This window comes from Pleurodeles waltl, chromosome 5 (genome assembly GCF_031143425.1).
Source record: "Pleurodeles waltl isolate 20211129_DDA chromosome 5, aPleWal1.hap1.20221129, whole genome shotgun sequence".
Lineage (NCBI taxonomy): Eukaryota > Metazoa > Chordata > Amphibia > Caudata > Salamandridae > Pleurodeles > Pleurodeles waltl.
Window position 1 is genome coordinate 1,355,515,586 of NC_090444.1, and position 13,292 is coordinate 1,355,528,877.

At 48.6% G+C, this 13,292-nt stretch overlaps 1 protein-coding gene across 3 annotated transcripts in view; it reads left to right on the forward strand.

The window, feature by feature from the left end:
* Positions 1 to 13,292, forward strand: part of IBTK (inhibitor of Bruton tyrosine kinase) — a 487,897-nt gene that overhangs the window by 45,243 nt on the left and 429,362 nt on the right. For all 3 annotated transcript variants that reach the window (XM_069235618.1, XM_069235620.1, XM_069235619.1), the window contains exon 2: positions 9,014 to 9,073. The gene's annotated coding sequence lies outside the window, so the exon portion shown is untranslated. The remainder of the gene's footprint in view (positions 1 to 9,013; positions 9,074 to 13,292) is intronic.

Sequence of the window (13,292 nt, forward strand, 5' to 3'; positions counted from 1 at the left end):
CTCTATAAAAAGGAAATATTTTCTCTCATATATCCATTTACTTTTCCAGACTTTCTTTTATAGGATGGTTTTTGACAATCTGCACTGATTTCAATTTTACAAATGAATTATTTTCCTGCTTATTACTCCTCAGAGAGATGGTAATTGCTTTGTTTATGAGTGAAATATTAACTTGTGAAATGTATAACCTTTTTTCTATGAAGGAGAATTACTCTTTTTTTTTTTTTAGAATATATTTTTATTAACATTTTGCTATTACAACGTTACATATTTATTCATTTCACATGCACTTTTATATCTGCTTCTTATTTTGTACTTTTTCGCTTATTGCTCAATCTTTATTAACAGTCGTTTTATTTGTCTTTATTCAACCAGTTACTCTTTTACTTATTCAATCACTTTTCTTTGTTACAGCTCTTTGTTCTGCATAAGCAATAGTCAAGCAACAGGTTTAAACCCCTTCTTCCTTGTAACTTGGAATAATGATATAGAGGGTTAGGTGCCACCCAATTGGGTGTGGGAGGAAGGAGGAAGAGGCAGGAATAAACAAGAACAGGCCACACAGGGCCAACCATGCGGCTATGTGCAAATGATTTTTATAGTTGTTGAACTGAAGGTGCTATGTCAGATCCATTTTTTTATTTTAATTTTAAGCAGGGGGTGATATCGACCCAGGGCGCAGGGACGCGCCGTGTAGACGGAGGGGCACGCACACTGCCTATCATGTTCGATGGCGAGGTGGGGATCCACGGCCCAGCTGCCTTCAGGCCTCTACACTTAATGAAAGCCACGTGGAGGTCGGGTTTGTTCTGGGCGCCTATCTATGTGCTACAATCGCCTGGCTCCGACCTCGGCGTGGGTTGGGAGTCGCTGGTTTCTCTTGCTGGGTTCACCAATCTCCTAGTTATACTCTCCCAATTCGTCACTAAGTTCTCCCACCCCGGAGCTATGGGAACCCGGCGGATACTCCTGGCTTCTTCTGCTTTTAGGACCTGTAATTCAGCTCTAGCCCACGTTAATGTATCATTCTCCCAGACAGTCAGTAAAGGACAACCCGCAGCTTTCCAGCCCCTCGAGATTAGTCTCTTATATAGTGCCAGGGTGAGGTCCAAAAAGCACCCCTTCACTTTTCCACGGAGTGCCGTTGGTCCAAGGCCCAGCAAGCATATCTCGGGGCTGGGTCTTAACTCAACCTCAAGCAATTCAGTTAAGGTAGTCAACATTTCCTTCCAGCCAGTCTGGATCACCGGGCAAGTCCAAACCATGTGGTCGAAATTCGCCCCACCCCCCCCGCACCTCGGGCAGGTCGCTGGAGATCCACCGTATATACGGAACAGCCTGTGGGGTGTGAGGTATGTTCTATGCAGGTAATTATATTGAAGGTACCTTAAGCGTGTATTACGGGACACCATCCGGGGGTAAGCCAGTATCTTTTTCCACTCTGAGTCTGTGAGTTCTCGACCAACCGTGCCCTCCCAGCCTCCTCTCAGTGAACGTAGGGGGTCTAAAGCTGCCTCAACCTGGGACCGATATATCTTGGTGATGAGACGTGTTTCCTCACCTAATGTCATCAGTGAGTGCAAGACCCCGTGTGTGTCAGGTTCCGCATTTGCCGTGTCCCAGTGAGCCCTAAGGGTATGTACCAGTCTCCCGTACAGTAGAAACTGTCCACCGGGAACACCCTCCTCCATCAAGTCAACAAATCCCCTCAGGACTCCCTCTTTGAAAAGTCCTCCCACTACTTCTATTCCCGCTGCTAGCCAATGACTGAGTCCCATACTTCCCGGCCCCCTCCCCCTGGGTTCTATAGCAAGTACTGCCAGCGGCAGAGCTGGAGAATACGGGTGACCAACTCCTACTCTTTTCGTGCATCTTTTCCAACATCCTATTGCCACTTTTATCATTATGTTGTTCCCAGGGAGAGTTAACTTCCTGTTTGCCATGTTTGCCGCAATCCACGCCGTATCAATCACTCCCTGGGCCGTATATAAATCCAATTGGCCCCGACCCGTAAGCCACCCGGCTATCCACTGCAATTGGGATGCAAGGTAATATGCCTCAAAGTCAGGTGCCCCCAGGCCTCCCGCTTGGGGAGGCCTGCAGATGGTCACGAGAGTGGTACGTCTTCGCCCACTATCCCAAATTAGTTCTCTAAGCAATGTGTTCAGATCACGGAACCATGCCCGGGGTATTAGCAGCGGTAAATTGGCAAAGTAATAGAGCAGTCGGGGGAGCATGATCATTTTGGATAGCGCCACTCTAGCCATCACTGACAATTTTAAAGAGCGCCAGAATGTTACTGATGATCTCAGCGAACGAAGCACTCCACCTAGGTTACCCTCTCTTAGGTCAGCCATACCATGGTAGATCTGGATCCCCAAGTATCTAAATGTACGCGGAGCCCATTTCAGGTCCACCGGGCACGCTATGGGGCGACCATATCCAGACGTCAGGGGGAACACATATGTTTTATTACGGTTAAGTCTTAATCCTGATACTAAACCAAATTCCTCAAGTACGTTCAGGGCCCAGGGGAGTCCACTCGCCCCGTCTCTAAGGTATATCAAAATGTCGTCTGCATATAGCGAGATAATGTGATCCCCTGGTCCCCACCGAATCCCTCTGCCCGCTCCTTCACCTCGCACCCACGCCGCTAAGGGTTCCATCGCCAACGCGAACAACAATGGAGACAGGGGGCATCCCTGTCTAGTTCCCCGATGCACTGGGTAAGCAGCTGAGACCGTCCTACCCGTCTTGACCCTTGCCAATGGGGACGAATATAACAGGTCCACCCAGGCAACCCAGCCACCACCCAGGCCCATTTTTAACATTGTCGCCCTCAAGTAATCCCATCTGATCGAGTCGAAGGCCTTTTCAAAGTCCACAGCTAGCAAGGTCCCGGCTGGTGGCTTCGCCTCATCAGGCATATGCATTATAGAGAAAATCCGCCTAAGATTCAAGGAGGTGCTGCGACCAGGAATAAAACCGTTCTGGTCAGGGTGCACCAGGGTCGGCATAAGGGGCAGTAACCGATTAGCTAGTATCTTACTCAAGATCTTAAAGTCGCTATTTAGCATTGATAGTGGTCTAAATTCTGTCACCGATGGATCACTAATGTTTGTTTTTGGGAGCGGCACAACCAATGCTTCACGGAGCGTGGAAGGGAGCACCCCATTCTTTACCGCCTCCATATACATTTCCTTCAGTCTGGGAGTTAATAAGGATTTATACTTTTTATAAAAATCCATCGGAAGACCATCTGTGCCCGGGGTCTTCCCAGGAGCCAGCTGCGTGATTGCTTCGTTTATCTCTTCTGCAGTCACTGGACCCCCCAGGCCGGCCCCGTCCTCCGGGCTCAAAGCCGGCAGAGACATCCGAGTTAGGAAACCATCAAGGATCCCCACCTCCAAGTCTGTGGGCTTCCTATACAAGTACGTATAATAATCTTTGAATGCGTCGTTAATGGATTCTGGACTAATTCTGCGTGTCCCGCCCCTGTCCAATACACTTGCAATAGGACCACTATCACCATTCGGGCGCACTAGCCATGCCAAAAGTCTACCGGATCTCCCCTCCTCTGATTGCATGGATACCAAGTATCTTTGCACACTGTGGCATCTAAGACGCTCTTCTATTCGGGAGTGCTCCCTACGCGCACTCTCGTACTCTTCATCCGCTTGTCTTGTGGGGCCCTGTCTCAACTCCCCCTCGTGGATGACCTTCTCCAGTGCGTTTAATTCTCTCTCAAGTGTACGTTTTATCCCCACTGACTGTCCCAGACAATGACCCCGCGTCCCCACCTTGAGTGTCTCCCACTCTATGCCTCTGGAGGAAGTGGATCCCCGGTTATCCTCTATGTGTTCCTCTAAGTAGCTTTGTACCCCCTCCCTGTACGCTTGGTCCTCCAAGGCCGACGGAAGCATTCTCCATGCCGGTATAGGAGGTCTGTCCCGAGATACATTCAATGTCATCAATAGAGGATTATGATCAGATATTGTGCGGGCAAGGTACTCCGCGTGGGTCATATTTCGGGCCAGCCCTGCTGTGCAAACTATTCTGTCGATTCTAGTATGTACCTGGTGGAGGCCCGAGTAAAACGAATAATCCCTGGCAACAGGGTGTTGTAGCCGCCAAGCATCCACCAGTCCCCAGGCGTCCAGCCACTCTGCTAGTTTTTTTGCTGCTTTAATTGATGTTGCTCCCTGCAGTGGGGGGTTAGACCTATCTAGGTCGATATCAAGCACTGCGTTAAAGTCTCCTCCTATTAGTACTTCCCCCGTGCATTGACGAGTGAGATGCCCAGACAGGCCTGTCATGAATAATGCTTGTTCCTGGTTGGGGGCGTATATACAACTCAGGGTCAACTGGAGCCCCTGTAGTTTCCCTTCTAGAATGACAAATCTTCCCTCCCTGTCTATGTTGGAGGAATCTAGCACAAATGGAACTCCCGCTCTAATCCAAATTAGGGTTCCTCTTGCGTAAGCTGAATATTCTGTGGCAAATACCTGACCCCTCCATCTCCTCCGTAATTTCTCCCCCTCTCCGGGCGCGAGGTGAGTCTCCTGTAGCATAGCTATATGCACCCCTCTTCTTTTTAAAAAGGAAAGAATTCTATGTCGCTTACTCGGAGTGCCCATCCCCCTAACGTTCCAGGTCATAGTGTTGTAGCCCCCCATCGTATTCTTAGAACCCGTTGTACATGGAGTCTACGCGCCCCCGGCCCCGGCCAAGCCCCCCAGAAGCTTGCACCTTCATTATGATCAGCCCACATCGCACATATAGCCGGTATAACTAATAACAAAAAAAAACAACTCCCCTTCCCCAGGGCGCCTCCAAAACTGTAGGCTGCCCAATAAGTCCTACAACACTGCAGATCACACAAACACATCAAGTCAATACTCGCCGGTCAGGGTTGACAGGCGAGAAACAGGTCCGGGGGGGCGGCCAGGTCCGGAGGGGCCACCGTACTTCTTATCTTGACTCGCCTTTCAGCGCCGGTGCGGGTTCTGTTTAGATCAGTTCATCAGCCGTTTGTGGGGTTACCTCCGGCGCACTAGTCGATCCCCCAGAGCCCTCGGGCGAGGACACCACTATGTCTTCTGATTCCTCTTCAGAGACCGCCGGCGGAGACGATTCCACTCCCATCTTGGCTGCCGCTTTTAGGGCTTCTCTCTTTCCAGTCTCCCTTTGTGCCTGCGTGGGTGCTAGCCGTCGGCCGCCCCCCGGCCTTCTCCCTCTCAGGGCCCGCCGGGACCCCCCCCCACCGCGGCCCCCCGGCGCAGGCCGCGCCGGGCCCGACCCCGAGCTCTCAAGCCACTCCCATGCCTCCTCCGGAGTCTGGAGGAAAGTGGTTTTCCCCTCCACAATCACTCGTAGTCTTGCTGGATAGAGCAATGAGTACTGTATCCCTTCTTCTCGTAAAGTTCTTTTAACGGCCAGGAAGGAGGCACGCTTGTTTTGGACCTCCAAGGTGAAGTCAGGGAACAGTGTTGCTTCGCCATTGGCCACTTTAAACGGACCCAATTCCCTGGCTTTCTGCAGAAGGATGTCTCTGTCACTATAGTGCAGGAGTTTAGCAATTACAGCCCGGGGCGGTCTGCCAGGGGCAAGCGGTCTAGCCGGCACCCGGTGTGCACGTTCCAATGAATAAAAGGGGGTCAGGCATCCTGGTGCCACAACCGTACTTAGCCATTTCTCCAGAAACTCCACCATGTTAGTCCCCTCGACCCCCTCAGGGAGACCCACCACGCGAATATTGTTTCTCCTGTTTCTGCCCTCTGCGTCCTCAGCTCGCCGTTCGAGCTTCGCCACTCTGTCTGCCAGAGAGGTCACCTCCGCTGATACTTCTGCTTGTTTTGGAACAACTTCCTCTAGTGTTGCTTCTGCCTCCTTTACTCTGTCGGCCAATTTGTGGTGGTCGGCTCTCAATAGCCCCACCTCTATCGCCACCTGATTAATGTCACGCTGTAGAGTGGATTTGGTGTCCTCAATGGCACCCAGTATCTTGTCCAGGGTGTCCTGAACCTTGGTTTGTGACTGGCTCTGTGTGGTCAGCTCGTTGTCCGCCATTGGTATCAGTGTCATGGTTTCCATGGCTTTGTTCTTGTGTCTGCCCTTGGAGGGCATTGGATATGCAGAGGAGGGCGTCTCAGCGAGGCCGGCGCGCTGCGCAGGTAATTATGCTGCCTGCTGTTGGCCTGCTCGTTCACCCAATCTGTTGCCGTCAAGATCTCAGGTTCTGGTCGCTCTAGGAGGAGTCTCAGACACCAAGCCAGTCATCTCCAGCTCGTTGGGCCACAGTAAGCAGGTGCGCCCAGGATCCTCGATGTCGCCGTGTAGCTCGCCTCCGCCGAGCGTCCCCACCAGCGGCGCAGTCGGAAACAAGGTGGTTTGGATCGGGTCAGGGGTGGCGCCTCCCCCAAGACCGCGCCGCCCTGCACGGGAGGGGCAGCCGCGGCAGGCCCCCAAGGCCGCGCCGTCTCCAGCAGCCAGGAGGGACCCCAACCCCGGGCAACAATGGTGCGCAGTCTCAAATTTCGGATGATAACAGCAATCAGCACGGGGCGGACCCTCGCCGCCACACCCCGCGACGGGCGATCAGCGTCCAACTTGAACCGTCCTAGGCACAGGGGGCCCCCCCGCCACCATACAGGGGGCACCCGGGCAACGGCAGTCGTACGGCCCCCAGGGGGCACAGGAGAAGCGGGCTCCCTATCAGTCCTCCTCGGGGCGCCTCTTGTCCCCTTGTCTCCTCACCGTCCGTGCCCCCGCAGCCGGGAAGCACCAGGCCCCGTCTCCCGGGTGGGAGGCCAATTTCACTCCGTCCGGCGTCCCCACTCGGCACTCCGATCTGCCCCTCACACCTCGGGGCGGGCCCGCGCACAGCCTCCGCGCCCGGCGCGGCACGCCGCACGTCCCAGGACCGCGGCCACAGCCCGCCAGCAGGCCCCCGGGCACGATCCCCGCCGGGCCACACGAATCCGCAGGGGGCCACCCCCGGGGCAACGGCCCCTCGCCAGTGGCCCCACCCGCAATCGCCGCTCACCTCCTCCTTCGCTCCGAGCCAGCGGCACCTCAATTCAGCGCGGGGCGGCCCCGCCCGTCAGCTAGGCCGCAGCCGCTCCGCAGCCCCGATCGGCCCCGGGAACCCAGGCGCTCACCCCGGGGGCCAAGCCGCGCCGCCACCGTCTCCCCACGTCTTCAGCAGTCGTTCCGCTCCACTTTGAGCGCGACACTGCCCGCCCCAGCGCGTCTAGGCATACGTTTGAAGTCGGCCCCTCCGGAGCCGAGCGGTTAAGCGTGCGCCATGCTCAGCTCCGTGGCCACGCCCCTGAAGGAGAATTACTCTTTAGGTGTGTCTCAATAAATATTTTCTTCAGGTGACCCAATATATTAATAAATACCTTTTGATTATGTTGACCATCCATATAGAATTAAATGTAACATGTAACGCTATTGAACTCTTGGCCGGTACTGTCTCATTTATGATCGTTTCTAAGACTCTAAGCATTGAAGATCAAAAGAAGATAATTTCTGGTTGAGCCTCATTTTTTCTTAATTCCTTTTTAGGCCCTGCCTGCTGACAGCTTTGGCTGAACTGACCTATTGTTTCCAATACATTACATATACAAAGAGCAGTCTTTGCTCATAATTGGATGTCTCTATTGGCTGTCTCACTTCTGTTCTGATTTCATGGCTTCCCTCACAATTCTTATGTTTCTTTCCCAGGAGCATTCAAACCTCACAAAGTTCTGACTGGTTCAGGTATATTTCGGCTGCTGATGTCAAGACTTTGCTTTGCAGTGCATTGGAGGAACTGTTTTTTTTTTTGTTTTTTTTTTTTTTTTTTTTTCTGCCCTCGGCAGTTCCTTATTTTTCCTTTCCTTCCCTCCCTCAATGTCCCTCCTCTCCTTGCTTCACCAGCAATCCCTTACCCCCTGAATCTTCTTTTTTTGTGACAGTGTTTGCCTCCTACTGCACTATTAGCAGGCGCCCATCTTAATATCTTTTTGGACTTTTCAGGATGGCTGCCCATTTTTGCATATGCTGGCGGTGGGCACCTTTGTATAGTATGGTTGGGTTTTAACAAAATCCAGTCCAAGATGGCTGCCACCAAAATGCGCATCTTGTGTAGTGAGCTTGGGCAGTATTTATACAAATAAACCACAATACACTCAAACATTGCTGTTATGTATGCACGCACATTTGCTTAAAAAAATATATATATCAATGGCTTCAAAGATGGCACTGTGGATGTCCACCGAACACCTCCACCCTCATCCACAGAGGTCCGCTTTCTGCTATATTTGTTAAAAGATTACAAGTGCTCCTAAAGATGACTGCTGTGGATGCTTGTGCATATGTGGTGACCATCTCTTGAATACAGTTAGAATGCTTTGAATATGCACACATTCAGAGTAGCTACCTAAGCCAGAAAAAAGTATTGACAAAGCCACTAGGTTTCACTGCAGAGACCTTTTGGCTTTGCAGGTGCTTATTATTTGTGCAGGTCACCACCAAAAGCAGGGTTGACTTATATTATTAGCTGCTTTGAACAGTAATCCATGTCTGCATAAAATCTGCACTGCCTCAGATTTACTTAGGCATGCACATTCCCTGAAGATTGTCATGTTGCATAAAAGTAAGAGAATTGCATTAGCACCTACAAATGCCTAAAGTTCATATTTCTAATAGAGACTTAATCTTTGATAATCCTTTTTGTGTTCTTTTTTTCTGGGCTTGAATTGAGCCAAAGAAACGCACATACTGTTTTGAGATTCTTACGGGGTAATTTAGTTTGCACTTTTCGCGGTTTACACACCGGTGCCCTGAGATATTCACAGATTGCTTGCACATTGTTAGCCCTGGTACATTTCGCAGTGCACACCTCTGACTCATGGTACGGTATGCACTCAAAACAATCAACTCCAAATGTTTGTGTTTAACCTTTTGTTAGATACGTGGATTATGTTCTGCACATGAAATGAACTGTTTACTTGCTCTATTCTTGTAGGTACTGCTTTTCAGAAACAAATCGGCAAAACCCGATGCTGCTGTTCTTCACATGACTTGGGTAAGTTTCTGTATTGTAATAGGTGAGCCTGTGCATCGTCTCTAAACTTCAGAATTGTATTATATATTATCTCTGTACTTCTTCTGTTGGAAAGCTTATGATAAGCACATGCACGGGTGGGGTTTATACTGTATAGCAAGCCCCAAACATGGCTACCTACATCGTGCTATAAGAACACTTGTGATGTTATAGAAACTTCCCTAAGTGTCTGGGATTGTCTCATAGGGCTACTGGCTAGTCTTCTGAGTGTCTCTGTTGACCCAGCGAGAATGTATGAAGTTCTTCCTCATCGCAGGGATGCTGTGGTATGTTGTTGGATGGTCTTCTGTATCATATAAGACGTTCATGAATGTTGCAACTTCCCAAGCTGCATCTGTTTGCGTGCACACATTAAGATTTAGTAATTCTCCTATATTAGCTTTGAGTAGCTGCTATGTCTCTTGTACCTTAATAACAGCATTTTATCCTGTAACTAAATTTGTTGTGGTAATGTGCCTTTTAGAATGTTGCTGTGTAAAATTGTTCTCCGGTTTTTCACTTTACCTCCCCTTTCTTCATTTGACATAAGGTGAGCATGACTTCCTTTGAAAAATCTTTGATGCATTGGTAGATATTAGCAAAGCCTACAAATTTTGCACTTCATGAATAGTGCGGGGAGTAGGCCAGTTGACTGTTCATTAAATCTATAGGTACAAAGATGGGCAGGAATGCTACTTGCCATTACATATGGCAAATTAAGTTCTGCCACGATACATATCTGATTAGAGTTGCAGGTACTAATTTCCCTGTTTTTTAAGGCATAGATTTGATTTCATGGAATGCGTGCACCTGGCTCTTGATCTATAAGGCAATATGTGTGTGGCAGCATTTTTGTTTGCCCTTCCTATTAAATGTGCCAAGCAATGCATGATATTTAGCCCAATGACAACCTCTGGCTTTTTTTTTTTTAGATCAGTTGTCAGCACTTGCTTATCATCCTAGAACATGGTTAGTGTTTGCCTTATTGGTAGTCCTTAACAGATGCATATAGTGCACTATTGTTAATGATATATAAGATATAACACCTGTTCCTTATTTAATTCATGGGTTATGCTTAGTTGGCCATTGTGAATTGGAACTGTGGACTGTCTCTCAGAACAAAAGTCTGTTTCCAAATGTCCTCTCAAGCATGCCAGCATGAAAAGTGTAATGTGCTTTTCCGTGATGTAAACAATATAACATCTGCTTCATGAACATTAGCAATGGCTATTTTCTTCAGTCCAGCAAGACTCCTCTATTTATGTATTTTTTGTTATAACAAACTAGCATATAACGCCTTTTCATGTCATTCTAGGAAACAGCACAGAAGTGAGCATGAATTAGCCGGGCATGAGGCAGTCTCGAGACACACATTGTAAACAGTGTTGGCGAGCAGTCCAATAATATAACATAGAAATTAGTAAATCCTTTTATCACCACACAGTATATAATTGGTAACCTATGTGTACTGACAAGACAAGAATTTGTACATTAGCGGTTACTAACAGTGTTAACACCTTAACCCCAGCAATCCTAATGCCTATAGGGTCTCTTGATGAGAAATAACTATTCACAGGCCCCCGCAGGAGAAGGAGAAAGGCTAAAGATATGTCAAATAGTCTTGAATCATGTCTGACCAAATGTCTACGTGGATGTCCTTGTCTACGCTTCGGAGCTGAAGTGAGGGAGAGGAACCTGGAGAGGAAAAAAAAGAAAAACAATTACTGCTTCCAGTAGGCCGGTCTTCACTTTCTTTCATTACCTACTAGTCGCATTCTGCATAAAATTCAAAGACTTTTTAAGAAGCCAGCCCACACAGAAACAATAGGCCGCTTACTGAGTCCCCAGTGCTCCTCTCTATGCAGTGGGCATCCGTCTGCAGCCCCCCAGTGCAATGCTTCCTCACACCAACAGTCAATGAGGGGTTCCCTAGTGGACCTCCAGCGCCTGGTTATTTAACACTTGGGCTAATAAGAGTGCTAAGTCTATTAATCATGGCAAAGTTTTATAGGTTTTCGGGCATGAATAGAGGCCCAGTATACAGTGTTCTGCAGAATTCCAGTAAGGGACACCAGTTACGTCTGACAGGGTATCGTGGACAGCTGTCCAGTAAGATCGCAGGGATGGATGCTCTCCGAGCATATGCATTAGGGTAGCGGGGGGCAGAGCGACATCTAGGGCAATGCAGGGAGACCGCTGGGTGTACCCTATGTAGTTTTGGAGGGGTGGGGTGCGCCCTGTGGAGTAATGAAAACTGGGTGACTTTGAATCAGCGGTTTCGTGGAATTAAGCTGGGATGTTACAGATAAAACTGCCATTCTTCATCATGTAGTGCTCGACCAAGATCCTCCGCCCATCGAGTACGCAGTGGCGCCAATGAAATGTGCAAGTGCGTGCGCAAGCCTTTATGGAGCCATTTTACTAGATGTCTTCTTGTCCCCATCTCATAGACTGCCTGAATCAAGCAGTGTGTATTGGACTCCACCCCTGTTGATGTCCAGTGTATTCGAATATAGTGGTAGATGCTAGCATGGGTCAGAAATAAGGAGTCCGATAGCCCTTATTGCAGTATGAAGTCTTGGTGTTTCAGGAGTGTCTCTTCCTTAAACATATCTACTAGTGTATGTATTCCAGACGATCCCCAATGTTCTAAGCAGTGGGCGGTAAGAGGCCCAGTGTGGTGGGGGATACCTCTAAGTGGTATATTGGGAGAGTAGTGTGTATTAGTAGCCGCACATTTGAGGGCCTGTTTCCAAAATATGTGTGTTATTCAATAATAATGGTAGCTTAAAGGGACGCTTTGGTCCTGTTAGTAGTAAAGTATGTACTTTGCCCATTTATAGCATTTGTGGCGTGTAATTCATTTCTGCTAAATGGAACCCAGCCAACCAGTAAGACAACCATTACAGTTAACCTGCATAACAATAGGCTCTGGGATCTGGGACGCCCATTCACCCTCCAATGGGGGAAGCTGTAATTTAGGGAGGCCCACTCTTCGTTGCCCCGACCCTGACACCAGGGTAATAAGTAAGGAGTTGAGCACAGAGAGGTTAACAAAATAATACAGAAGACGGGGTGGTATCACCATTTTCGAGAGTGCTATATGACCCGCTATAGAAAGCCATTACAAATCAATGGGGTGACTCAGAAAGTCAAAGGACCTGGGCATACTGCAGTACATGTCAGAATTGTCCTACAAATACGACGCATTAAGTATACATATCAATTTGTATACCTTGATCGCACACAGTGAGAAATAAAACATCATGCTACAACAGAAGAGAAAACATAACATTAACAAATAATTAACGTGGCAAATTTATGCTAAAAAATCTAAATCTGTTAAGAATCAGTAATATATACATATTGCTTGAAATACAATGGTTGCTGCCCTTGTGTTCGAATAGAGTGCTCAAAAGAAGTGCTTGTATAAAAGTGAATAAAACGGTTGAGAGAACATTAAATAGTAAGTTCAAGTTCAGTCAGCAGTGCTCATTGGCCACTCGGTAAAGCCTGTCCATGGTCCTGATAAATAACCTCTGTGGCTCCACATCTTCAAGAATTCTATCTGCCACATTCTGAAAACTGAGTCTTTGAGCTCCCTGAAGTATAGTTTCCATTTGAAATTTCCTTAAAGATTAATGCAAAAGGGTCGGATAACTCTAACTCACAAAGTGCTCTCACCTTAAAATATCTAATCAGCAATACAACATTGTATCCCTCACTGCCACACCAGGAGCCACAATGCCTCGAATATGGTGCACAACTCTAGGTTGCCCCTTGTCATTTTTAGGGTCGAGCTAGCGCATGCGTCTCACTTGTGAGTCTGTTGTGCACAGTAAAGGCATTGGAGCCCGCCCCAATCCATTCTTCCCAACCCACCTCAGTCTAATCTGCCCCACTACAATTCGCCCCACTCTAATCCAAAACAGTCTGTCCCACTCCACTCTGCCCCACACCAATCCATCTAACCCCAATCGAAAACACCCCACTCCATCTCAATTTACCCCACTCCAATATACCCCACTCCCATCCAGTTCACCTCACTCCAATCCAATTCACCACACTCCAATCCACCCCACTCCAATCGACCCAAATACAATCTGCCCCACTCCAATCCAAAACAATCGCCCCCCCTCTAATCCAGGACAATCTGCCCCACCCCAATCTACCCCACTCCAATTCAAGACAATCTGCCCTA